The sequence below is a fragment of the Macaca mulatta genome, chromosome 15, assembly GCF_049350105.2.
Source record: "Macaca mulatta isolate MMU2019108-1 chromosome 15, T2T-MMU8v2.0, whole genome shotgun sequence".
Lineage (NCBI taxonomy): Eukaryota > Metazoa > Chordata > Mammalia > Primates > Cercopithecidae > Macaca > Macaca mulatta.
Genome location: NC_133420.1, coordinates 10,436,205 through 10,462,594, shown reverse-complemented (window position 1 = coordinate 10,462,594; position 26,390 = coordinate 10,436,205).

Sequence of the window (26,390 nt, the reverse complement as noted above, 5' to 3'; positions counted from 1 at the left end):
CACTGGCTGTGAGCAGGGCCCAATTCTGAGCAAACCCGGTGGTCCCCTCTCCCCATCTCTGCTCCAGTGCACTTAAAACAAGGATTCCTGGAAGCACCTTTTTTGTCCAATTCACGCATGAGTCTGCCCCACACCCTGCAGAAAAGCCCTGGTGGTCGGCGGTCAGGGCTCGGGACCTCGAGGTGGGTAAGGAGAGCTTAGTGCCCTCTCTGGACTTGTCGCTCAGAGACCCGCGGCTGGAAGGGAATAAACTTGCATCCTGTGAAACATCCAGGCCCTGAGACCCACTCAGGAGTGGAAAACGGGGAAGGAGCCTTGAACAGACCCACGGGAGGGTAGACAGCAGGAGTCACAGAGGCTACCAGGGAGAGAGGGAAGCAGGCAGTGAGGCCAGAGGTGATGTGGCCGGGAGGGAGTTGATGTGACCAGAGGTGACGTGGTGGGGGGATGACACAGCGTGGTGGGGGGAGGAGATGTGGCCAGGGGCAACGTGGCCAGAGAAGGAGACACGGCTGGAAGGAAGTGACAAGAGGGGTCTCCAGGCCTCAGACTGTGCCTCAATTATGGATGACATTTCAATTAAGATGTTGTATCTAACTTTAACGAAAAGTAGCAATTTAGAACCATTGTGTACATTTAAAGCACGGTACAAATAGAGCCCGTTTTCCAAACCAAAGAACAGTGCATTGAAGGAAAAAGTAATAGCTCACCGAAAACAAAACAAAACAAAACAAACAAAAAAACTAATTAAAGAAAAAATTCATTTAAGATCAGAAATAAAGAGATCCTACAGCTCTTCTAGTCCAATCCCCACCCTAACGTGAATGGGGGGAAAAAGGAAGTAGATTCTAGTCAGTCAGAATTAAAGGCAAAACCGATCCACTTTACTTTCTACTTGACAGAAAACAAGAAGCTCATCAAGGAATCCCTACAAACAATAGCTTTAGTAGTTCCCAAAATGCAAAATTCACCTACAAATTAAACCAACTGCTAAGTGTGTATAGAGTAATTTCTTTCATTATTGCCTTCCTCATCCCCAGGGGCTTTTTTAGACCTTGTTTCCCCCTAATTGCCTCCAACACCCAGGAAATTTAAACCCCACAAGTAAACCGTGTCTCGATTCATTCACAGCGTCCTTTGGAGCAGGCAGTCCCTTGCTCTAAGACGTTCTTGTCACCTAAGCACCAAGCACAGCCTGAGAACGCACAACACGCACTCACACGAACTCAGACAGACAACAGGTGAGATATGGCACGTGAGGAGGAAGACAAGATAAATGAGCTTCCCCGTCACCCCAGATCCGACAAGAAGTGACACACGCAGCCTGTTCGGGTACAGGTGATTCCTAGAAAACAGCCAAGGGCAGAATTTGGAGAAGCAGCACCGCAGTCCAGGAAGGTCTGGGGGCTTTAGAAGGGAGGGGCGCCCCGACCAGGTACTGGGGGATTCAGAAGGGAGGGGCTCCCCGACCAGGTGCTGGGAGATTCAGAAGGGAGGGGTGCCCCGACCAGGTACTGGGGCTTCAGAGAGGATTGGTGCCCCGATCACTTCCGGGGGGGTTCAGAGGGGAGGGGTACCCTGACCACGTGCTGGGACTTCAGACGAGAAGGCGCCCCGACCGGTTCCTGGGGATGGCAGGACAAGCCCAGGGTTCCGTCGTCACTTTTCACTCCCTACTCCCGAATCTCGCCCTGAAGTTGCAGCCAGTCCAGGTATTCATTTACCCATAAAATTAAGTATCTGTGAGTAACACAAGTCACTAATCCACACAGATCTGAGTCCACAAATACCTCCCAGAGACGCCACCATCCCTTCTGGTAGAAGAGCAGCCCAGCGGCCCACGCTGCTAGGAAGGGAGACTGTCTCCAGCCTGACGCTGCAGAGTCCTCAACACAAAGTCTACCTTCTGGAACCATGCCGTCTCCTATAGAAGCAACTAGGGGCATGTAGGGTTTTTTAAAATCTTTTTTTTTTCTTAAGACAGAGTCTCCCTCTGTCACCCAGGCTGGAGTGCAGTGGCTCGATCTCGGCTTGCTGTAACCTCTGCCTCTCGAGTTCAAGTGATTCTTCTGCCTCGGCCTCCCGAGTAGCTGGGATTACAGGCGCCTGTCACCACGCCCAACTAATTTTTTATATATTTAAGTACAGATGGGATTTCACCTTGTTGGTCAGGCTGGTCTTGAACACCTGACTTCACATGATCCACCCTCCTCGACCTCCCAAACTGCTGGGAACACACGCATGAGCCACGGTGCCCGGCCCGTATAGCTATTTAAATTTGACTAAAATTAAAGAAAATTAGAAGTTCTCATTTGCACTTCAAGCATTCAGTTACCCCCAGGCAGCCACTGACCAGTGGCTGGTAGAGATGTCACACTCCACACTGCAGAAGGATCTAGGGACGAAATGGCTCTAAGATCATCTCGACATCTTTATGTTGAAGCTACTGAAGTTTTAGTCTGATTATTATAGACATCAGCATTTTCCCACTTTAAAATGTCAGAGCTATTGCAATGATCAGCTCTGTGGCTTCCCAGCAGCTCTTCTCTTCCTGGACAGAGAACTGTAGAGCATCTGCACTCTGCCTCCACACTAAGGGATAGTAGAAGCGTCCGAATAAAATCAGGGGGAGAAAAAAAATGAATCCCTAGTCCGCCTCTCCCCCTATGATTTTGTGAAACTCCGCTTAATATGCAGAATAATTGCCAGAGTTGCAATAAAGAAGCATCCCTTGACCAGGAAGCAGCAGGGAAGCAAGAGGAGGGAGATGCGAAGACCCTCCGTTCCCTCTGGGACCCCAGGCCCAGCCAGGACTGAGAAGGGCCGCACAGCCCGGCAGACCCGCACACCTGATGCGAACCATACACACGGCTTCCCTGGGCCTCGGTCCCCTGCTCTGCCCTCACTGGCCACTGTGGCTCTGGGTAGAGGCAGCTTCCTGAGCCCCAACACCCACAGCCAGTCCCCTCCTTGCAAGTCTCAGCTGTGCTTTGACTGCCTCCCTGATGCTTCTCATCATCATCTGCGTACCGTGTCTCCTCTACCCCACAGTCCTTGCTACCGCCCACCCCACCAGGGAGCCTAGCACACAGCAGGTGCCCGAGACGCCCCAACGGGCGGGCATGCCAGGGTAGGGCTTGGAGTTCCAAGGGCCATGTCCCGCATACCACAAGTGCCGCGGAGGCTGTGGAAGGGGTCCAGGTTTCAGCCCTGCACTCAGCTTCTCCTGGCCCCCGAGGCCAAGAACCTAGCAAGGGAGCGCAGCGGGAAGCTGGGTCCCAAACCCACTTCCTGCTCCTCAAGAGGAAGGGGGCCTCGGGGCACAACCCCACGAGCACCTTTCCTCCTGCCAGGCTGCCTGTCACAGCACCAACACCTTCACCGCAGGGAAACCCACCTCTGTGAGGAGAAAACCAAGTACCACAGGAGCCACGTCCCCCGCAGCGTCTGCTGAGCCCAATAGCGACAGCAGGAGCCGGGTCCCCACTCAGCACACACCGACTCGGAACCCGCCACGCACACCACAACACGGACCATCTTGAAGCTCAGCTTCGACTCATCAGGTCTCTCTTCCATGAAAGCTAGGCATGTCTATCTTCCCTGGGCTCACAGAAAGAAGAGTGACTCAGCCCCGAGTGTGAACAGAGTCAAGCTCCCACTAGCTGTACAGACAACCTCCCTTGCCCTGTCCTGGGGAGGAGCCAAGCGCAAATAGCCATCTTTTGCCCACATAGGTACGGAATTCAGTCAGTTCTCTCAATGGAGTTGTGACAGGTCAACTCCAGGCTCCTCAGTGCTCTGGAGTTCACCTCGGGCCACTGCACCTTTGAAACGTGGCTGTGGACTCCTCTAGGGTGCACAGTGTCACGGCCATTTCATTCAGATACTGCAGACCCCTGCCGTGGAGTCAGTACGCAGGACACCCCTGCCGGCATCCTCCGAGATGCTGCTGCAGCTGCTGTGATCTGAGAACAGCCATGCACAGGCATCAAAGGGAGGGCTTCTCAAATCTTTTCCAGGAGCAGTGGCTACAGCTTTGGAAGACGTTGCACTGAATCCTGGGTGATCGTGGCTTGGTCTGCAATCTAAACCTAGTTGCTGGGGAGACACACTCTGTTGTAATTGACAGAGGCTGTTGGTGGCAGCTCTACCAAGACCAAGAATGGCAACTAATCTGAGATTTACTATCCATACTTTCTATTTGATGTTTAAAAGGAAAGCATCGTGAAGTTCCAGTAGCCAGGAATTTTCTATAATCTATCACACATCAAGATATAGCAGAAATGTAGCTAAAATGTTCATAGGGTCTATGCAGAGGAAGAGACGGGTCTATTTCAGGAAAAGTGCTTGCTGGCTTTTAAGAAACATAGTGAAATCCCTGCCAAGTAAAAGATTGTTTATACTTTTGCTTTGGAAACGGAGGGAAAGTTCTTTCTTATTATTTGAATACATTAACTGTATTTAAGTGTTCTGGTAGATTAAGTATTAAACATTCAAAAGGAAGTAATTCTGTTCAGTCTATTTCATTCTTTAAATGAAGCTTTCAAAAACCGACAAATACCTGGCCGGGTGTGGTGGCTCATGCCTGTAATCCCAGCACTTTGGCAGGCCGAGGCAGGTGGATCACAAGGTCAGGAGATTGAGACCATCCTGGCTAAAACGGTGAAGCCTCGTCTCTACTAAAAACGCAAAAACCTAGCCTGGTGTGGTGGCAGACACCTGTGGTCCCAGCTACTCGAGAGGGTGAGGCAGGAGAATGGCGTGACCTGGGAGGCGGAGCTTGCACTGAGCCGAGATCACACCACTGTACTCCAGCCTGGGCAACAGAGCAAGACTCCGTCTCGAAAAAGAAAACAAAAAGTGGCAAACACCCCATGTCTGCCCTGGCTCCGGCCATCTCCACGGAGTGGACAGAGTTTGGGAAAAGCTCACTGTGGAGGCCCAGAAGGTCGGGCCTGGCCTTTGCTCAGCAGATGAGCAAGAGGGTCAGCCACCCTAGGGAAGAAGCCCATATTTTCTATGTTACTGATGATATCCACATAAATTTCTATTTTGCCTCCCACACAGACCTGGGACCTATGTTTGAGCAAGCAGCTCATGCCAACAGTCCCTCCATGCCATCATTTCCCTGACCTCCCCCAGAAGAGCCAGGCCAGGCAGCGTCCCCACATGGGGACTGGGTCCCAGGAAGATCCTGGTCCTACCCCTCTTCTCTCTCATCCCTGCAGCACCCTGGCTTGCTGTGGAAGTCCAGCAGTGCTGGCTGAACCCACGTTCACCTGGGGCATTCAGGAGAAGCCTCTGTGCAGAAATCAATTGGGAAGTAGGATTGTGTGTGCTGGCAGGTCACTCGAATGGATTTGCAGAACTCAGTTTTCAACACAGGTGCCGCCACCAAGTCCCTGAAGACCTTTGTGAGCCTAGAGCCACAGAGCCATTTGAGGCACTCTCACAATCTCTAACAACCCTGCACAGAGGCCCTGTTTATCCAAAGGACCATAAAATTTTCCATGTAAACAAAGTTTGACATAATGAATTAAAAGTGAAGTCACCACTTCTATTTTCCATTAATCCATTCATTCAAACAAGTATCTCTTGAGCGTGTTCATCAAATACTGTGGAATTAGGATTTAGTCCATGCCTTCAAGAAATATACAGCACAGAAGAAAAGGTATAGCTTGTGACTAACAGTGGTGAATAGGCAAGAAACACACATCGCAGAAGGAAAAGTATAGCTTATAACTGTAACAGTGGTGAACAGGCAAGCAATAAACATCATAGAAGGAAAGGTAGAGCTTATAACTAACATCATAGAAGGAAAGGTAGAGCTTGTAACTAACATCATAGAAGGAAAGGTGTAGCTTATAACTAACAGTGGCGAACAGGACAGAATCTCATAGGCTCGTCAGGAGCCACCGAGGAGGAAGCCATGATTCACATCCACCTGCAGTAGATAAATGTTTCTCGGATAAAGTAACTTTTCTACAGTGATATCTGCTCCTTATTGTTTAATCCTCCTCGATAGGGTATTAAATTACCACTTTATGTGCTGCTTATATAAAATACATCATTGTCAGGGGAGGTTATAAAACAATACTTCACACAAGCTTGGGCTGTGAATGGTGCGAGACAATGGGACGATGTGTTCCCGTGTTCTCGAGACGCAGAAGGGGCAAGACCCTGCTTCCCTTCTCCTCCCCACCGCCCTGTTCCCAGATGAGGGGCGGAGGCAAGGCCGCCGGGCAGTCCTAGAGCTGGCTCCAGGGCCACGACACCACGCCCAGACTCTCTGCGCCCCATGCAAGAAACACAGACTGTGGGGCAATCACCAATTTACCTAGCAGTGGGGAGAGTCCTTCAAAAGCCTGTGCTTCCAGGAGCCAGGACAAAGCAGGAGGCCCTAGGAAAACTGTTCCGGGTGCTCCTGAAACCTGGGCAGAGTCACAGTCTGGCAGGAAGCACCAGTGATGCAGGTGTGCCCAAGACTGGGAGGATGGCCAGATGCCTGGAGACCAGACCTGCCTGCAGGAGATGACCACCTCTCTCTGGTTCATTAGAGACAGACAGTCTGGGCTTCACTTTTGTATGTGGAGTCTCACAGTACAGAAATATCACAAAGAGATTAGACTTCGTATACCCCATTTTTTTAAATTTAAAAAACACAATTATTTCAACTAATTCTAAATCCAGCAAAGAAAAATAAGTATATAAATGCATGCCTCCAAAATGTAAACCACAATCTCTTTACCCATAGGAGACCCAAAATTTAGTGTACTTTTTCTTCAGTATGATCTCATTTTTTTTAAGCCATTACTGAGGTGTCTCCTCACTGCCCCATGAGGAGGTTCATGGGCTCTTCAGGGCTCTTTGCTGTTTCATCATTTTTTAGATTTAAGGGCAGGATCATTTTCCCACACTTGCTTGCTTCCCTGATCACCAATTTTTCACAAGGACATCATTGTGCCTCAGAAAACCTAGTAACTGAACTTCATTAAAAGTGAAAACGATAGGGACATGTTGGCTGCTATGACAGCATCCTCAGTCACCTAATCTCCCTGGGGGACCCGACACACCCCCAATCTCCTTGGAACCCCAGCATGCAGGTATCGCTGCGGCTGACAGGACTGACCCACCCTGGGGGAGGCATAAAAGCAAAGGGAAGAGAAGGCAGGTGACTCATTTAGGAAACTCAGGTGATCCTCTCGAGTCACGTTTCTCAGGGTGTCAGGGTACCAGCTACATGTAGGGAACCTCCTTGGCCTGGCAGGTGGCAGACTCCTGGGACCCTCCTCAGACATGTTAATCAGAGAATCTAAAGACGGGCGAACTCTGAAAAGTATCTGTAAAGGAAGGACTTAGCTCTGCTGTGAGCCCACTACACGTGGGGTCACGCAGGATGCCGCTCCCAGCGTCCAGTCTCCATTTCACCCTCCTGGGAGGAACACCCGTCAAGTCACAGAGCACGGTCTTCAGCGAACACCTTCCTGCGCGACCTCCACTGTCGTCCAGCCCTGCAGGATTAGTCGCCGAGTAGGGGAGACAAGTCTTTGCTCCTGACCCGGCCACCTTGACGCTGGGCATAAGACCAACACTGCTACGTCTCTGGGGAAAGGAGCGGCCCTGGGCAGGAATGCACTTGGCAGCCCCAGGGAGGGGCCAGGTGTGGAGGACCAGACCTCTGCCCGCAGACACGTCAGCATAGCATCCTGGAGCAGAACCTCCAGCCCAGCTGAGCCTACAGATGGCTGCAGCCCTGGACAGCATCTTCACGGTGACCCGGGGGAATGGGCCAGAGCCGCTCAGCAAGGCTGCCCTGAATTTGCAACCTGAAGAAGCTGTACAGTCGTACGTGTACTTTGCCTTAAGCCCCTAGTTTTGTGGTCACTTGTCACACAGCGACAGACAGTGGATGTGCACGGACTCCCAGGCCACGATGGCCTCTGCCGGCCTCACCCAGGCTGTCTCATCTGTTCCCGTGACATCACGTTTCTCAGAGCCAAAGGCTGCCAGGATCCCCTCTTTTCTTCACGACGTCGTTACAAGCTCACGATACAAACTGAAAGAAAACAATCTGTAAAATACAACGTATGACGCAATACAAGGGGAATGCCCAGGCACACACACACGCGAAACAGGCACAAGTGTGAAACAGGCACATGCACAAACAGGTGTACATGCGTGAAACAGGTGCACGCGTGAAGGTGTACACTCGTCAAACAGGTGTACATACACACATGAAAGCACCCGACATGAAGGGCTGTCTTTGGGAGCCTAGTTTTTAGACATCTCCCTCACCCTTTTACATCTGCACGATCACAAACACAGCACACCACACTACTGAGGGGAAGCCCCAGCTTCTCATGGGGGCACATGAGGCTTTTTATTTATGCCACAGGTTGCATCACTACATTCTAGAACTGCAAGGCCCCCCACTGCCAGGACTGGGTCAGGTCCACCCTGTGCTCCAAGGACCAGGCCGCCTGCCAGCCCACACGGACCTGCCCCTCGGATGGTGCGGCTGCTTCTAAAACAGAGGCTCAGGCCCACCCAGAGACCTGCAGTACCTGTTATTAAATCAAGACTTGGCTGTGGGTAAACGTGAAGATTTTTATTAAACATGACTCTGCAACATTCAAAGGACCATAACTGAATGCTCCTTTCGCAGCCACGGCGTGTCCAGACACTCATAGAGAAGGCCAGGGCGTGGGAACCCACGGAGCCCCGACAAGGCAGACTTGGAGCTGTGTGGCGCAGTTAGCACCCTTTTTATGCTGATACTTGCCTTTCATATTCAGATTAAAATAAAAAATACGCAAAAGTAGTTCACATTCTATTTCAATTCTCTATTTTTGTAGTAACTGGGCCCCTTTCCCTCTGCTTTCCCAGCCCAGTGATAAATAGGCCCAGCTGGGATTTGTCAAAGTCTGGACCTCTGTTGTAGAGTAAGTGAGGGGGGTAGGGAGGGGAGCAGGAGTGGAAAGGAGGAGTGGGGGATAGGGAGGGACAGAGGGAAGGAGAGAGAGAAACCGCCGAAGGCTGGATGTAGGAGGGTTGCTCCCTGGCAGCCTCAGGCTCCCCGTTCCAAGGTAACTGAGCTGGCATCACGCATGCGGTGCCATCATATGACTTGGCTGACACACGCCAGAATTACAACAAAATGCTTCAGAAGACTAAGCACCAGCACCTTCAGATTAGGGTAGAGTCCCGGTTTCACGCTTGCCTTGTGTGACATTCTATAAATTGTAAAGATAACGCATTTTCTTACCAGCCATGCTGTTCCCCAAATACTAACTATAATAAAGACCAGACAGCATCTGAGTACTAACCGTGTGTCAAGCCCCGTGAGGAAGGCATCATTTACTTTGCTAGAGAAAGAAACAGGCTCTGAGAGAAACTTCCTGAGGCCAGGCAGCTGTCTCCAAACCCACCCCGCGCCTCCTGACCCTGAACGTGGAGGACCCAAGTCATTTACGTGAATAATTTACCTACATGCATGTCAGATTGAGATTCAGCCCCCAGATCTAATCGTCTCTATGCAGGAATGTGTCAGGAAGGTATACAATTCTATGAGTTCGAGCTGGGGGAACAAAGGCAGGCACCCTCGACACACATGTGGTGCGGAGGTACGCGCCCAGCACAGGGGCGGACAGGAGCAGGTCCAGCCCTGCCCAGTCACACGCCCACCCTGCCATGCCAGTGCAGGGGCCGCCACCGCGTCTCGGGGAAAAGCAGCTTCTCCTGCACAGGAATCTACCCTTCAAAGTGTGTTGCTGAGAAGGTTTGGACCAACATCTCAGAAATCAGACACCGTGTAACACGCTTATCTATACAGGCTGCCTATGTCAGGGAATCACCAATAATTCCCATCTCGCCATCAATTATTTCTGGTAAATACTGATTATTCTAAGTTAACTGAGGCAACACAAGAACAATATAATGGAAATGTCAGAGTCAATCAGCTCCACCTGCTGAAGAGCTGGGACTAATGATGAAACCTAAGGAATCCTGGAGAACGCAGCAGGACCCCAGACGCTGCGGACCACCCCAGTCTCCTTCCACAGGAGAGTTAGTCGTGGGGCAAAGGAACAGCTTTCAAGGAATCTCAGAGGTTCTCAAGGTCTTGAAAGTTGAACGGGAATTAAATATTTGCATCTGAGTCACACGAGTACATTAAAAGTAAAATTTCCTCTTTCCACTAGAATTATGAGCTTGCGGCGGCGACACTGGCTGTATCTCATGCTCGTGAGATGTTTGGGGGCAGCCGTGCGTCTCTGGTGAATCATTTATAATCATGAAAGAAGTGCTTGGGCCCTCGATCCAGGACCACAGACCCCACCAACAAGGGTCTAAACAGGACAAGCCTCGGCCTGGAAAGGCTGGTGTCCGTGGGGGCTGGGAGGAGCACCAGGAAAACTCAGGGGCAAGCCCCACGCAAGCTCGGCATGTCCTACCCCATGCAGTCGGCATCAGCCACAGGGATCTTTTGTTCTTTTTTGTTCAGGAAGGAACATATTCAAAAGCCCGGGGCCCAGGGCCTGGACTCCTCAAAGCTCTCCACAGAGCCGGGTTAATTGGCACCTTCCCTCATGTTCAAGTCAACTATATATGGCTGCTGAGGGCATCTAAGAGCAGGTGCAACACTGAGCTTTCTTGCTGTCTGGGGAAAGCAGGAATTCCAGGCCTCTGCCTTAATACCTCCCCAGAGGCTCTGGCCCAGGTGAGCTCAACTTCTCCCAGGTAAGGAGCACAGACCAGCTTCCCCCATGCCCCTCAGGTCACACAGGAGCGGTGCAGACCCTTGCAACTTGGCACGAGCCCTCGCAACCCACCCTAGAGGCAGCAGCCCAGCCCTGTGGCCCCGGCCTGGCAGGAGGCAGCTGCTGGGGCCCCTGCTCAGGGTTCAGCACAGCGAGGTCCAGCCACAGCAGGGGAGACATCCACCACCCGGCCATTCATCTTTAACCTAAAACAGACACAGGAATGCGGCAAAGGGTTCCTTCCCCTGACAAACCCATCCTTCCTATTCTCATCTCTCCCTCCTTCCCCAGTACTGCACCCAAGGCCACCCAGCACTGTGCCCAAGGCCTGACTCCCAGTTCACAGGGAATCCAAGACAATTATGATTTTGAGAAACTGGGAGCTACATAGAAAATGAGTCGGTAAGGCCATTGTCCACTGATCCTCCACTCCACACAGCGGAGAACCGTCCTCAGGATAAAACCCACGGGGCGGGGAAGACGCGATCAAGGCGGGCAGGACCGCGGAGCCACAAACCTGGTGGTTCAGGGAACAACGCCACGTGAACACAAACCTAAAGTGCTCCACAGCTGGAAGACAAAACACAGGAGACAGAAACACTGACCGTTTAAAAGAAAAAGAAAAAGAAAAAAGCCTCACTCTTAAGAGTCCATCAAGATTTAAGTTCTCAAGTCACAATGTATCAGCACAGACTTCTCATAATGCCTGAAACTTGGCGCAGTAAACACGTGAATCAGTTCTCCCAAGTCCATCGTTTTCTTTGATGAGCCTCTTGAGTCTCAGGCTGGTTTCAAAGTAAGCCCTTCTCTGTTTGTTGATGATTTAATAATTAACATACATGAAAACACATTGACTTCCAGCTTAATCTGCTAACAAAATATTAATTACCACACTGGCTGTCATCCACAGAAAAAAACACAATCACCTTCTGGTTGTAAAAACATTAGAATTCGAAGCCACTTTGGCCATCTGAACAGCCCCGGCTTTTGACAAGGGCATTCCAAAGCTAATCTGAAAAACTAGTCCAGGCCATGATCGCTGGGGGGTCGGACTTGCCTCATCACCCTACCTCCCTTCTGGAATTAGACAGAACTTAGACGTTTAGTCTGATGGGAAACATTTACAATCTATTCTCTCCGAAGCTACCTGGAGGATTTCCTCCACATGACAAAGCCTTGGTCTCCACAACCCCTTATCTGACAACTCTCTTAACCAACTGTCAATCAGGAAATTTTCAAATCTACCTATGACCTGGACACCCCTGCTTCCAGTTGTCCCACCTTTCCAGACCAAACCCATGTACATCTTACATTTATTTGATCGATTGTCTCATGTCTCCCTAAAAGCTATAAAACCAGGCTGGGCTCTGACCACCTCGGGAATACGTTCGTAGGATCTCCTGAAGGTAATATCAAGGGCCATGGTAACTCATTTGGCTCAGAATAAATCTCCAAATGCTTCACAGAGTTTGACTCTTTACTGACATGGTACTTTTCATGGGTATTCATCTGGGGGACTCACAATCAACCAGAGGCAGCAGTTGCCCACTGTGCAAAAGTCTCTGCAGGACTGAGCCTCTGGCACGGGGACTCCAACCCCTGAAGCAGCAGCTCTCCCATGTCCCACGGCCTGATAGACCTGCACCTCCCGGGCTTCTCATTTCAGAGTCTCAGCAACAAATCTACCAAACGTGATCAACATCACAGAATATTCCTCGAGGCTTTTGGCTGTTGTTTCTCCCCAAGTTTACTCTAGAACCAGAATGGCAACACTCGGAACAGGATGGTTCTCAGTCACTGACCCTCCTGGTAAATACACTGTCTCCAAGGCCCTTTTCCGCCAGTCACAGCTTCCTTCATGTCAGGCTCGAAGGCCACCTCCCCAAGAAGGAAACCTCTTCAATCCAGCAACCACAGCTCCTGTTCCCATCTAGAGCTTGTCTGCCAGGAAGGGAAGACTCCTCATTCCAGAGACAGCAGGTGCCACAAACTCAGGGTTGTAGCCACTGCGAAGGCAAACACTCATGAAATTAATAGACTTTTTCCTCCTTGGATACTGACGTTTCCTCTTCTGGAGGTCAGCCAAGGCCATCTGCACGAGTCACGAGCGTGACGGCTCCAGCCCCTCCTTCGGTGTCAGCAGTGTGGCTCCGCTCTGAGACCCCCTGCACCAGCCGGGCCATGCACCTGTTCCCACGACTGCTGTCAGCAGACTACAGTGATTCTAAAATAATCAGCAAACTGAGGTTCCGAAGGATGCATTTTAAAGAAAAATGTGTAAGTTTTACTGCATGAAATCAGCTACATCTTTTGCTACTCCAGAGGCTTTTTGTTTTGCTTTCCTCAAGGTTCTCTACAATGATCCTGACAGTCAAGGTTCCCAGTTACAGGCAGAGGGTTGGGCAGGCCGCGTCTGCTGTGTAACACATACAGAGGATCCACATCATAGGATTTTCCCTGTTCACCAACGTCATCAGGACAAACTTTAAGCAATAATAATCTCCCTGTCTGGAAAACTGAGCTCACTTGAGAACTAATGCAACAAATGTGTTTGACAAAGTTGCAGGTGGACATTTTAGTGAATGAATCACTATTTCAAGGAGGATAAAGGCTCACTATTCAAAGGCATGTTTTTGTCAAGTTTTGTAATTTCAGCTTCATGCATTTAAATCATGAAGTGAGGCTTGTACCTCATACATTACAGAATCTCTACAAAACAGACAAAATTCCAATTCTGTACATTCTCTCTCATTCTTTTCCATATGCATACGGATGGTGGTAATTTAAGTTGGCATTCCAACAGGATTTCTAAATTAAACTGTCTTCTACTTTAAACACTACGTGTTAAACATTACACATTCCATTGTTCAACATTTATAGCAGGGTCTGTATGGCCCGTTTTAAAGATTTCTTCCTCACTAAAAGCAAGCGTTTAAACAATAAATGATCTACTCTACAATATTCTAGAGACAGAGATACATTTGGAGAGTGGACACACTTAACACAGAAATCCGCAACATCAAACAGGCACAACCGGCAGTGAGGGTGGAAGGGGCGCTATGTGAGTGCCCCTAAAGACACACACAAGCCTGGCTGCTTAAAAGGAATGAATATAGCTCAACACTCCCATGTGAACATTGATGTGTCTACTGCCTTACAGAATCCTCCTAGCTGAGCTGCAGGAATCTTCTTTGGAACCTTTTCTCACCTACACTGCCTACAGGTGCCCACTGGGCTCCCTGGGCAGTATCGTGTCTTTGTTTAGAATATCACAGTATTAGGAGATCTGTTAAATCCCAAGTCAGAGCCTTATCATAACTCAGACACCATCCCTCAGGGCTTGTGGGCCAACTTCGGCTAATGCAGGCTGCTCCACAGTGCCCTGCACATGGGCTTGGTACATCCACACGATTTTAAGATTTGGGGCTGCCGTTTTCTGCAGTCACAGATGCAGACTTACATATTCATCATGACTGAAGGCAGCACGTATTTTTATGTTCCTTCTGTAACGGTAATAATCATGGCAACATTTCCCCGATCCTTAAAAAAGCCTCCTAACAGTAGATGCATTCCACCCCCTTCCTTAAAATTAATAGAATTTACCAAACTAGGTGAAATCAGTCTTCAGGAGAAAGTGAGAAATCAGTGTTCACACAATGGCATAGTAGCTGGGCCTAGAGTGTACGTCAACATCCCAAACTAAGCACCCATCACAGTTATTCCCAACTCGCAGGAAAGCTAGAAAAATTAGAAGGCTTAAAACATAATTATAAATGAAAATAACAAGAAACCAAAGTTTCTGAGGAGCATTTGTTAGCCAAACAAGGAACATTGCATTTGATTACAGCAGCCAAAGACGTGTCCAGAGGAAGAGACTTTTAAACATTAGTCTTTCAGTAAGAATGGTTGCTTCACAAGTTCAGACTACTGGGCTACACCAATCATCAATTAAAAAGCAAGGCAAACGAGTGAGAGTCATTTTCCTTAATCCTTAACGTGTCAAAAACTACCACATTGGTCAAGCTGGTCTCCAACTCCTGACCTCAGGTGATCCACCCACCCCGGCCTCCCAAAGGGCTGGGATTACAGGCATGAGCCACCATGCCTGGCTGAGAACTGTTTGACAGAGGCTGAGGGGAGGCTCCTGTCCCTTCCTGGGACATCCACATCCCACCTAGTTTCCCATACCGACTGTGACACTCGAAGCATCACAGCAAGGGCAGCTGCATCCCCACAGTTCTCTGCACTAACACCACAGCTGCGCGCGCAGCCATAGCCCTGGAGCTGCCACTCAGCCTTATCGTGCTGGCACAAGCACAGCAGAAACTACCAAGCCCCCAAGAGGGAGGAGTGGGGACCCAGGGGAGTGAACCAGGAGGGAGGAAAGTGGCCCAGGGGAGTAGGGAGGAGTGGGGGCCCTGGGGAGTGAACTATGAGGGAGGAGTGGGGGCTCAGGGGAGTGAAGAAGGAGGGAGGCATGGGGGCCCAGGACAGTGAACAAACAGGGAGGCGTGGGGGCCCAGGGCAGTGAACCAGGAGAGAGGCGTGGGGACACAGGAGAGTGAACCAGGAGGGAGGAGGGTGGAGTTCGGCCCAGCGAGTGAAACAGGAGGCAGGAGTTCGGCCCAGGGAGTGAACCAGGAGGGAGGAGTGTGATCCAGGGAGTGAACCAGGAGGGACGTGTGTGGTCCAGGGGAGTGAGCCAGGGAGGAGGAGGGAGGAATGTGGTCCGGGGAATGAACCAGGAGGGAGGAGTGCAGTCCATGGGAGTAGGGAAGAGTCTGGTCCAGGGGAGTCAACAAGGAGCCTTTGGGAGTAGCAAGTTCACACACCACAAATACCTCCCAATCCATCCGCGTGCAGGGAGGGGCCGGAAACCACGCAGGAGCTACAGCGCTTTCTCCTCACAGAAGAGGAGTAAGGATATCGAATCATGCATGAAATCAGAGCTAAAGTTCTACCACGGTGGGGAGACGCTTCACAGACCCAAATGTGTGCAAAACAAAACCAATCATACAAGATCAGTGGATGGAACGGGATCAGAAATTTAAGCCTGTTACAAGCTTTCAGAAAAAACTTCACTTGATCTGCAAGATGACTGCAGCTCTGCTTGATCATTTCTGCAAATGTCTAACTCGCGATGAGCCATCTCAGAGCCCTTCAAGAGGAGTAACAAAATCAAAACGCCATGGCATCCTCCGTATTTTAGATAGCCTGCAACAGTATGGAAATGAGCAGCGGTGCCAGAGCTTTCAAGTTTGTTTGAAGTAAATTCCAGCATGAGGGCAGCATCTTTCTGGCTGAAGCAATGAGGTAGGCTCCTGCTCACCGCATGGGAGACCAGCTTTCAGCTAAGCTGCTGTCAAGGGTCTGCAAACCACGATCCCCGACCGAGCCTTGGCCAGGGAACCAGAAGTGATTTTTACACTTTGACGTTTTCACAAAAGAAATATATGCAGAGACTTCTGTGGCCCTCAAAGCATAACACGTTGCCTACTCTGCCCTATACAGGAGCTTCCAGCTTTGCTGTCAGTTACAAAGTGTTTCTATAAAATAATGTCACTGATTCTCAAGCATGCCAGCAAAAGTCACACTTCTCAACAACCCTCAATGGAGATGCACCATCCTGTGTTTCACACAGATTTTAGATTTTTAAAAGCCAAAATAAGGGAGGTAATTCAGCTAAGTATTATAGTAACACAATTTGAGATACTTAATGATGTGTGACAACAGAATACTTGGCATTCCTGTGAGGCAATAAACTAGCTCAAACACAAAATAACAAATCAAAGCATGTTTTGGCCTCTCAAAGTGATCAGTGAAATTGGAAATAACATTCAGTTAAATGACACTAAAAAAAAAAAAAAAAAAAAAAAAAAAAAAACGCACAAACAAAACAAATACTACTACACCATCACTCCTTAAATTTATTTAACTACTGCTGCCAAATAAAATGGAGAGACTTCTTACTGCAGGGTAATAATCGGCCATTGTCATCATGAAATAGACCACTGTGCAGGCTCAGGCCCTCCAGCCCACAAAGGCAGGGGGAGGGAGGAGAAACGATGGCCAGAAACAAAAGGACAGAGCAAGCATGACCTAGTCAGCAACTGTACCCTCTCACCTTTCTTCTGGACTTACAATTTTGGAGCCATCTGGGTTTACCTTCCTATGTCCATAAGTCAGCAAGTTCTCGAAGCCAGAAATCTACAATGCTTCTGGCAGCCAAGTCCTCTCGGCCTTCCCCCCATGTTTTAGGGCCTCATCAGCTCACCCCTGGATAGTATCAATGGCCTCGGAGCTCCAGTCAACCTTGCACTCCACAGACTCAAGTATGCCAAGAGCCACTCCAGGCTGCCACTGCCATGACCAAAGGCTTTCAGAGACAGTCGCCAGCACTGCACAAATCCATGTGGCTTCACCAGGCGCAAAGCGGCTCCAGCACTCCATCCAGTCTGTCGCTGCTACCATAGCTGTGAGTCTATGATGTGTCAGGAAGGGAAGGAAGACACCATGTACATCATCTCATTTAAGCTTCAGTGTCACAAGGTGGATTTTGTCGTGCCCGTTTTATGGATCAGGAAAGTTTTAAGGAGGGCAAGCACAGGGCCCTGCTGACACAAGAGCAAGACCCGCAGAGGCCTGGGCATGACCCCCGCCCCACGCTCCCTGGGTCCTGATATATACTCCTCCCCCGTGGGAGCCTGATCCTGGGTCTGCCTGAATTGCTACCATTCCTAAGACACGACTCACGTCTGTCCACCTCCTCCTTTATCTGTTTCCCGCAGCCCAGAGGCGTGTGTGCTCTTCCATCCAGACAGACATCACACTTCAGCACCTGCATCTGACATCACTTCAGCCAAAAGCTTCTCTCAAACCTCCCCCACACCTGCCGGTCACACAGGTCTGCACCCATCACCTTTCTCACACGAATTCTCACATATTCCTGTGTAGCACCATCCAACTGATGATAGTCTGAGAGGAGGAAGCTTTGTAGATAAGTCCACGTTCTACTTTGCTCCCAGCCCTCCGTCTTGCGTCTTGCATGAGGCAACCGATTAACAGCAATTTCATTTCAGCACAACATTTCCATTTGAAGAAACGCAGAGCATAGGGCTCTGGTCATAATTAAAAACTTGTTTCATTTGTCATTTGAAATTCCATGTACTGCTGCAACAGCAGCACCCCCTCCTCGCCAGGCTCTGCCCTAAGGACATCTTTCTTCCAGCGCTCGATTCCCATCAGAACCCTGGCAGTGAGAGCCCCGCAGGTTTCCCAGCGCCTCGGGCTGCGGCTTCCACGCTGGGCCGGCACTGACAGGACCGGAATGGTGCCCCCAACAACTACAGGATCGGAAGCTGGTCGACTGCTCTGTAGGATGGAGACATGTTAGTAATCCCCGACATTTCCACTGACAGGCTGCTCAGGTAAACTGGGAAAAATCCACAAACTAGAAAGAATCCATGGGGAGGAGCACTTCTGTCTCCAACCTGGCAGCAAACGGTGGCTGTGCAGACGATCTCTTCAGGAAAACTATCGACTGTATCTCAGGTCAACAACAGCCCCGCTGAGGGCCACAAAATCAGCTCCCCCTGGCCCTCACTTCCTAAGGGTCAACCCTCCCAGGCCACCTCTCCTGGAAGATCAGCTCTGACGCACCCACGACGGTCAGGAACCGGCTCTGGGACACATTTCCCAGGCTCCTGCCCACCGCCCTCTCTCTTCTTCCTCCTCCATCTCCCTCTTCACTCCCATCCGCCCTCTCCCTTTCGCTTCCCTTCTCTCCTTTCCTCTCCCTCCCTCATTTCCTTTCAGCCCTCACCTTCCTCACTGCACTTCCCTATGCAACTCAGCGGACGCATTCTCAGGTCAGTAGAGTTTTCTTTCACTCTGTTTCTATTGCAATGATCATTCTTAATGAACAGAAACCTGTTTCGGACCATGTGGATGCCACCTCCTGACCAACTGCTGCCCCGCGGCTCCGTGTCCACTCAGTGACCTCACGTCGCAGGTGCCCAGCAGTATGGCTGTGACCAGGGGTAGCAACATGGGACATGAGAGAGGTATCCCAGCCAAGAGGCCCTGCAAAGCCTCCCCAGCAAACCGGAGCAAGGCCCAGGGCGGTAGGGAGAGCGCCGTGCTCACTATGTAGGCAGTTCAGCTTCCGCAAACTGTCCATCGACTGCAACTTACTTTGTTTCCATGGTAACAGAAGAACCATAAGCATTCTGAAATATGTTCTTGGTTTCATGTTTGCGAAATCTAAGCAACATTATAAGAAAAATCACTGAATTCTGCCTGAGGCTCTAGGGGAGTTTTCCTCTCTGAAAGGAGCCCCCTTCCAGGACTTGGGATTGAGTGACAGCCTTCAAAATCACGGTTATCCTGGTGGTAACAGGGAACTCCTCAGCCCGCCAGGAGCTGGGGCCCTCGACAGCCCCCACGGTTCCAGACGCCAGTGTTCTAAGGATCACACATGTGCAGATAGCAAAGCTTGCTGCACACACGCCAGGTGCTAACAAGCCCCAAACGTCTCACTCATACTTGCTAACCACATCGCTTCTCTCAGCCTCCACGGCGTTTCACACTCTGCCTTTATATAGAGATGAACCATGCGTCCTGAGCGCTACAAAGATTCAACTCCTTCCGGGAAGAGGGGTGCATCTTTCCATCACGGGGTCCTCACTCCAGCTGGCACAGGATTTGCAGAGTGGGCGAGTCTAATGTTGATGACACTTTCTCAATATTCCCTTCACACCCCTCCAAAAACAAGAGTGCTGCCAGCTTCTTACCGACGTTGTAATGAGCAAAATATTTTTCTCTTATTTGTCACTTTTTAACGTAATACTAGTGAAGAATGTGACTCTGCATGTACACTGTAAGCACCCACACCGTGAACATTCTGCTCTCCTGTGACTGTATTCACAGGTCACAAGGACAAAACTTCTCCATAGTAGCCTATATATATATTTATATATGTATATTTTTTTTAACATGACTTCCACTCATCTGAAAGTCACAGATGTAGCTTTTCCTTCATAAAAAGATCCAAATGATACACAAACCACGTTTAATAAACACATTGGTCCAGGTGGGAAAATGACCCCTCAGTCTCCCTCCCCTCAAAGACCAGGGCAGCCAGGAAACTGCGCTCTCCAGTAAATGACAGCCGGCAGGATTCCCTAAATAAGCAGCCGGAAGATTCCCATCTCGCAGAGCACACCTTTCAAGACTCAAGATGCCCCCGGCTCCCTGAATATCCGACGAAGAACAGGGCTACCCAACGGAGGACTGAGGCAGTAAACAAACATGTATTTGGCCGGGGGCGGCGGCTTATGCTTGTAATCCCAGAACTTTGGGAGAAGGAGGCAGGCAGATCACAAGGTCAGGCGATCGAGACCATCCTGGCTAACACGATGAAACCCCCGTCTCTACCAAAAATACAAAAAATTAGCCAGGCGTGCTGGCGGGCACCCGTAGTCCCACGTACTCGGGAGGCTGAGGCAGGAGAATGGCGTGAAGCCAGGAGGCGGAGTGTGCAGAGAGTAAGATCACACCACTGCACTCCAGCCTCAGCAACAGAGCAAGACTCCGTCTGAAAAAAATAAAATAAATAAAATTTTAAAAGTTTTCAGCAAATAGCATCATCGACCCACAAATGAGAGGTACCGTTTTCATTCTAGGAGGGAAACACTACAAAACACGTATACTTTAGCCCTGTAAGTGAATTCTTCGGGCATTCCTGTGTCCGCTATCAAATGCAGCACATCACCTCAAAAGGCAAAGTTCTATAAGTCACATCCAAGGAAGGGAAAAATCATTCTAAGTTTTAGCCATCCAGTAAGAACCTGATCCAGAGAAGCCTACTTGTTCCAGACTCTAAGCAGCAATATATTGCTACAATGTAATGAAAACAAAGGGATAATTAAGAAAATTTCAATGCTAATAAAAGGCAAAAACATAATTAGATTTATTCTACTCTAGACAGAGCAGCCGGGCAGTTCACCCATACGTTATGAACGTTGCTGTTTTTCAGAGAGGGTCCCAACTCTGTCAAGGCTTGACAGCAGGGGCGTGATCTCCACTCACTGCAAGGTCCGCCTCCCAGGCTCAAGCGATTCTCTTCAGCCTCTAGAGTAGCCGGGACTACAGGTGTGCAGCCATTATGCCCAGCTAATTTGTGTGTTTTCCGTAGAGATGGGATTTCACCAGGTTGCCCAGGCTGGTTCCCTGGGTCTCGAGTTCCGAGGCTCAAGCAATCCGCCCGCCTCGGCCTCCCAAAGCGCTGGGATTACAGGCGTGAGCCATCACGCCTGGCCTTTTTTTTTTCTTTCCTTTTTAAGCGATTAATGTGCTTCAGAGTCTTGTAGGCATTTAAAAAAAAAAAAAAAGAACAAGCAAATTCTGTAAGGGAAAGAAACCATTAACATGTTTTACACACCTCAAAACTCAAAACAGAAATACTAAGAATAAAATGTATTTTATTCACAGAGGCATTCTTAAAGTTCTGTAAAAGTGACACCATGGACACCACCACATCACAGACGAGTGTGGCAGGACTGCTCAGATTCAGAACACAGTCTAAACAGTCCTCCTGCCACTTTCCTCAGTGGGAACACTTTATTCTGTCTTTTATTCAAATTAAGTATCTTGCAAGGGAGTTGAAGAAAACTGCAGAGCAGATTTTAAAACTTCAATGCTTTTCTCAATTTTCGTCACATTCTGATGCATTTTTACCTACTACACGGCCAATAAGTTTAAAGCTTTTTGCATCGATAAAGACAATGCTCCTTGTAGCAATAGGCTTTTTCTTTTCTATACAAAGATCTATAACTTAAGCTAGTAAACTGGGCATTTCACAAAGATTTTGCACAATTCCTAGCACAGATTTTAGCAAAATAAAACCATTATCTTTCTGCAATTAAATAACCAAACATAGGAAACTGCACAGTTAAAATAACCATTCCATTATTTTATATAAACACAAATGATAAAGGAGAGTATGCTTTGGAAAACAGTGTTTCCATAAGCTAATGATGAAGCAGAAGACAGTTCCTCAGCCTCATATGACATTTGACAACCGAAGTACTCTGGCCCAAGCCCAGCCTGGTTAAATGGAGGGGAAGTAAACATGTGACCGACCGTGGTGGGGCACTGTGATAGCCACAGTCCAGGAAAGAACAGCTGACATGTTTCTTCTTCATGGGAAAACTGAAACATACTCGAGACACCTTAATTCTTTAAAACACAGTCTGCCCCAGTACTAACCTTAAGCTCCCATTGATAAAGATTGCGATAACCAGAGGTGTTTATCCAGGCCCTCGAAAATCACGGACATGGTACATACACAACATTTTCAAACACTCAATGCTGCCAGTATGTTAAATGCGCTGTGATACCGGAGGTCTTGTGCAGGACCAGAAGCATCGCAGCCTGGTTACCTTCCTGGTGTTCAATGCTTTGTATGTGCAAAGTCTGCTGTTACAATTTACTGGGCTTAATGTCATTCAGTTTGTCACAGAAGAGAGCTATGACATTTACTTAATTCCACACACAGATTCTCAAGTTCATCTTCCACCAATGACTGCCCTGTCCACAGGACAGCGGAGGGAAGACCCAGGAAAGGCCTGGGAGATGCCAGGTGCTCACAAACTGGTATCAGTCTGCTGGTTCTGGCTTAAAGGAAAACAGACATAGAAGAAACTAAAAGGACTCACTACATCTAATATCACAATGTTCTCAACTTTACCTTAGCCAAAAATAAAAGCGGAATAGCAAAACTACTCCAGGGCATGATTCCAGGGCTAATCTGAAACATGAAATATTTAGAAGACAAAGCTTATTGTGAGTGCAATTAATATACACATAAAACACTGGTTTCGCAAAACCCAGTCTTTGCGATTGCTTTTATAAAGAGTAAAATTCTCATGAGGATCACATACACTAACTGATTTTCAAATGAAGGGACTGGTAAACTTCAGGGCATATGATTTCTGCCACACACGAGGGGAGCAGTGAGAGAGAAGAGCTAGGATCAAGTGTGCTGAAGCTGTCCTAGGACTGAAATTCAGTTTCTGCCAAAACAAAAACACAGGAGGCTGTCAACTTCGATAGCAAGCTCTGCTTGAGAGCGTCAAGATGTTAAAATTGCAAAGGGGCTTCTCCCTGCTATAGGCACGCGTGATCCTTGCAAAAACATAGCTCAGCATCATCAAAAATCAGGAAAGAACACAAGCTTTCCAGACACGAAATCCAAGAGCAGAAGGGAGCAGAGTCCAAGCTTGCTCGGCAGAACTGTTCCCGGACAACAGCACAGAGGACGTCACAGGGAGGGCAGGGCAAGCAACAGCAGCTTCCGTGATGCCGCAAGCAGGGCCTGAGCCAGGAGAGCAGTCTCCTCCAACCTGACAAGGAGGCGCGAGGAGCCACAGAGAAGTCAATTCAGGGTCTTTTTCAGAAAGGGGCAACAATGAGAAAATCTGGTCTTACCCAACCACCCCCCATCCACGGTAACAGCTAAACTCGCACGTGCGTCTGTCACCTTCCCCACCCCCTCTTGCAGATGCTCTTCCTGCACCCGGGTGCCTGTCTCCGTGCTGCTCCTGAGGCCACACCTGTTGCCATCCAGTAGTGACCACGAATTCACCTTTGTCCGGGCGAAGCAAACGCAGAGTTCACACACTCTTGTACAGGTTTGCTGGCCGAGAATCTAACCGAGCTGTCCAATTCCAGATGTGCTGGTACCAAGGAGAACGCTCGATGTCCGGCATTTATAAACGGTATCAGTGGGTTCTCCTGGGACTCCCAGGCAGCCGAACGAGGGAGGGAGCTGTTGCCCTGTTGCCCCGAGCCAAAGCAGCGCTGCGAGGCAAACACCACAGGCCACATCACACTCGAGCACCGACTCTTGACAGTTGCTCGTTTGTGTGTTCAGAGTTCAGGGTACAGGCGACAGACAGGCCTGATCTCAGCCATGGGACAGCAGTGATTGCCCACAAGTCCCGTATCTAAGCCCTGACTTGCCCATCGGCCTTCCTTCAGGAACAATGCCCACCTCACAGTGCTGCCATGAACGCTAAGTCAGCACGTATATACACAACCAGATTCATTGCAATTGTGCTTTCTACCCCAAGTTAATACAACCGGGTGCTATCATCGAGACTGAATAACCAATATTAGAACAGAAGGTCAGGCCAGCGATGGTGGCTCAGACCTGTAATCCCAGCACTTTGGGAAGCTGAGGTGGGTGGATCACTTGAGGTCAGGAGTTGCAGACCAGCTTGGCCAACATGGCAAAACCCCATCTCTACTAAAAATAATTTATCCAGACATGGTGGCACACACCCTGTAACCCCAGCTACTAGGGAGGCTGAGGCATAAGAATCGCTTGAACCTGTGATGTAGAGGTTGCAGTGAATGGAGATTGTACTCCTGGGCTCCACCCTTCCAGCCTGGGTGACAGAGCAAGATTCTAATAAAACAATAAAAGGTCAAGATGAGAACTGATTGCCAAGGTCCACAGTCCATATACTTAAAACACAAAATTCATTAGCTAGTACTTGATCAAGTTGCTGCTTTCTTCATTACAATCTTGTATATCCTTCTAACATGGCTCAAAATGTTTACATTTGAACACACCTCGAGTATAACAAAAAATAAAGTGCCTGTATTTCACAAACGAGCAATTTCCAGTAAGGCTGCATCCTGCTCTAGTTAATCCTTTGACAATGTAAAACTGAGCCATCCTGACATAGCACTGACACATGGTACAAGAAGAATGACCTCCAATTAAATCGCTAGATTTAGAGAACACGTAAATATAGTTTATCACTAATTCACTAGCCATTAGCAAGATTTTAAAGGAAGAAAAATTATCAGGACTGTAACTAGGAATAAAGGCAAAAATAAACATGAAGAAATTAGTCACGTTTAAATCAATACCCTTTCTGTGAGGCCGTAACAAAGTATACACAGCAGGGGCACAAACTGTCATGCTAAACTGTCACCAAGCTCTCTATGAAGGTAGTAAGAGCGTCCCAAGTCGCAGAGCCTCGTCTTCCTATTTAAACCCTAAACCGCCAACACCACTCAGCATGCAGTGAGAGCTCTGAAAGCTCAGAGGAATGCATGATGGGATGAAGGGCCCTAGCCCTGCCATCACCCTGCTGCTTATTAAAAATATAAAACAAACCCCTGCCTTCAAGGTGCCCAGATCTAACTAGTACAAGGTTTTGCTTTTAACAAGTTAACTACGAATGATGAAGACTCTCAACAGCTGTGCGAAATGTAAGGCAAACTCATAAGAGGAACTTGGCTGAGACTAAACCCAGAGATGGTTTTTTTAACCACAGAAGAGGAAAGAACTGAAGAACCTTACAGAAAGTTGACAGCAATTTCTATTTCTCTATGGTAGAACCTGGAATTTACCTTTGAGACAGACTGCCCTTCTGTTCTGAAAAATCAGATTATTCTTGCAATCCTCCATCAGGACTGAAATTCCCAAAGGCATGGAAAACCAAGTACTAATTTTAACCGCACCCCCCAAAAAAAAACTACTTATGATCTTAGATGTGAGATTTAGTATTCTCAAAATCCAAATTTGGAAATATTTTGCACAAAGTCCTTATTTTCCCTGTTTACTTGAAAGCTCTCTATTCTTTTGTCCTAAACATCTTCCTTCTCATCCTTCCAAACAATATCTGAAGATGAACTTACATATCGTTTTCAATGTTACAAAGAAGATACTACATTTGTCATGAACTGTTTATATTCACAACTCTAGGAGGGATTTTGCTACATCGTGAGGAATAACACGAGGCAGTAAATACGCCACGAATAAAGAACAGTAGAAAGTGGACACATTTCCTGATGAGTGCCGATTTCTCATTGAGCTGCTGACAAAGTTATAATACAGAAAGCTAGACAGCTGCTCTGTTAGTTCTACCTCACTTAAGTGACCGAGTCATTGTTGTTTCGGTTCCCTCTCTCGTCTGGGGATGAGACACACCTCACAGAGCTGTTTATGATTTCAGGAACACACACATCAATGAAGTGACTGTTCCTAAATCGTTGCAAAGGGTAGAGTAACCTGCCAAATTTCAACTAGGTTGTAACAAACAACTGTTTTCATCCTACACGCTCCGGTGCCAGCGAGATGGTGCATTCTTGGATCCCTGCGGGAGCCCTATTCCTGGTGCCATAGAGCACACACACACATTTACATCCACATAATGTACGTATATGGCACACTGTAACACGTGTACCTGCATAGAGCGTACACACATCCGAATACGTGGAGTGTACATAAGTGCACTACGTGCGTACAGAGTGCACACACATCCAGATCCATGTAGGGTACATGCATAGAGTGTACACACATCCAAATATATATAGTGTACAAACAAGTTCACTACGTGTGTACAAGCATAGAGCATACACACATCCATATAGCAAATGTACATAGGTATGCTAACATGTATGTACATGCAGAGCATGCACACACGTCTATATGCATACAGTGTACACAGGTATACTATAACCTGTATGTACATGCATATGGCATACACATGCACATCCGTATGTACACAGGTATGCTATTTGCTATATGTATACACATGCATATAACATACATTC